This window comes from Hylobates moloch, unplaced genomic scaffold, assembly GCF_009828535.3.
Source record: "Hylobates moloch isolate HMO894 unplaced genomic scaffold, HMol_V3 SCAFFOLD_18, whole genome shotgun sequence".
NCBI lineage: Eukaryota > Metazoa > Chordata > Mammalia > Primates > Hylobatidae > Hylobates > Hylobates moloch.
In genome coordinates, this window is record NW_026652293.1 from 70,511,746 (window position 1) to 70,513,392 (window position 1,647).

Below are 1,647 nucleotides of genomic sequence, written 5' to 3' on the forward strand. Positions count from 1 at the left end.
GGGGTTTCACCGTGGTCTCGATCTCCTGACCTCATGATCCGCCCGCCTCGGCCTCCCAAAGTGCTGGGATTACAAGCATGAGCCACCGCGCCCGGCCGGTGCATGTTCTTTATCAAATTGAAGAAGTTCTCTACTCCTACTTTTCTGAGAGGTTTTATCATAAATTGGTTTTGAATTTTGCCAAATGCTTTTTCTGCATCTATCAATATTATAATTTTTCTTCTTAGCCTGCTGATATGATGAATTAATTGATTTATGAGTATCAAACCAGCCTTACATACTCAGAATAAATACCACGTGGCCATGATTTATCGTTGCTTTTCTACGTCGTTGGATTGATTTTGCTAATATTTCTTGAGGAGTTTTGTGTCTCTGTTCATGAGAGACATTGGTTCATAATTTTTTTTTCTTGTAATGTATCTGGTTTTTTTGGTATTAGGGTAATGCTGGCTTCGTAGAATGAGTTCGGAAGTATTCCCTCTGCTTCTATTTTCTGGAAGAGATTATAGGGTATTGGTATAATTTCTTTCTAAGATATTTGGTAGAATTTTCCAGGGAAACTATCTAGGCCTATCGTTTTCTCTTTTGAAAGGATGTTCAAGCTCAGTCACCGCCGCCAGCCTGTTCACCGTGTTACCCTGCTGCTCCGCTGCCCCACTACTCCACCAGTCACGATGGAAGAAGAGATCGCCGCGCTTGCTGTTGACAATGGCTTCAGCATGTGCAAAGCTGGCTTTGCTGGGGACATGCCCCCCAAGCCATGTTTCCCTCCATCGTCGGGCACCCCCGGCACCAGGGCGTGATGGTGGACATGGGCCAGAAGGACTCCTAAGTGGGTAACAAGGCCCAGGGCCCAGAGCAAGCACGGCATCCTGACCCTGAAGTACCTCATCGAGCATGGCATTGTCACCAACTGGGACGACATGGAGGAGATCTGGGACCACACCTTCTACAACGAGCTGCACGTGGCCCCAGAGGAGCACCTGGTGCTGCTGACCGAGGCCCCCCTGAACCCGAAGGCCAACAGAGAGAAGATGACTCAGATCATGTTTGAGACCTTTAACACCCCAGCCATGTACGTGGCCATCCAGGCCGTGCTGTCCCTCTGGGCTCACCACTGGCGTTGTCATGGACTCTGGAGATGGGGTCACCCACACGGTGTCCATCTACGTGGGCTACACCCTCCCACATGCCATCCTGCGTCTGGACCTGGCTGGCCGGGACCTGACAGGCTACCTCATGAAGATCCTCACCGAGCTGGCTACAGCTTCACCACCTCGGCCCAGCTGGAGATCATGCGCCACATCAGGGAGAAGCTGTGCTACATCACCCTGGACTTCGAGAAGGAGGTGGCCACAGCCGCATCTTCCTCCTCCCTGGAGAAGTGCTAGAGCTGCCCAATGGCCAGGTCATCACCATCGGCAATAAGCGGTCCCGGTGCCACTAATGTGGCAAAGCCAAAATTTTAACCAAATCCGATTTCAGAGCTCTGACCCAGAAAGTTCTTATGGTCACATCAGCTATTCAGATGTTAACATTCGGTATTTTAAATTACAGAATGATACATATCTGAGATAGACCTCTTCAAATCTTCCTTATAAATTAGAAACGAAAGATTTTTCAAACAGAAATACTTTCAACTTTTCA

At 48.8% G+C, this 1,647-nt stretch overlaps 1 pseudogene; it reads left to right on the plus strand.

Annotated features, from left to right (window-relative positions):
* Window positions 1-674: 674 nt before the first annotated feature.
* Window positions 675-1,447, plus strand: LOC116457443 (actin, cytoplasmic 2-like; annotated as a pseudogene).
* Window positions 1,448-1,647: the final 200 nt, after the last annotated feature.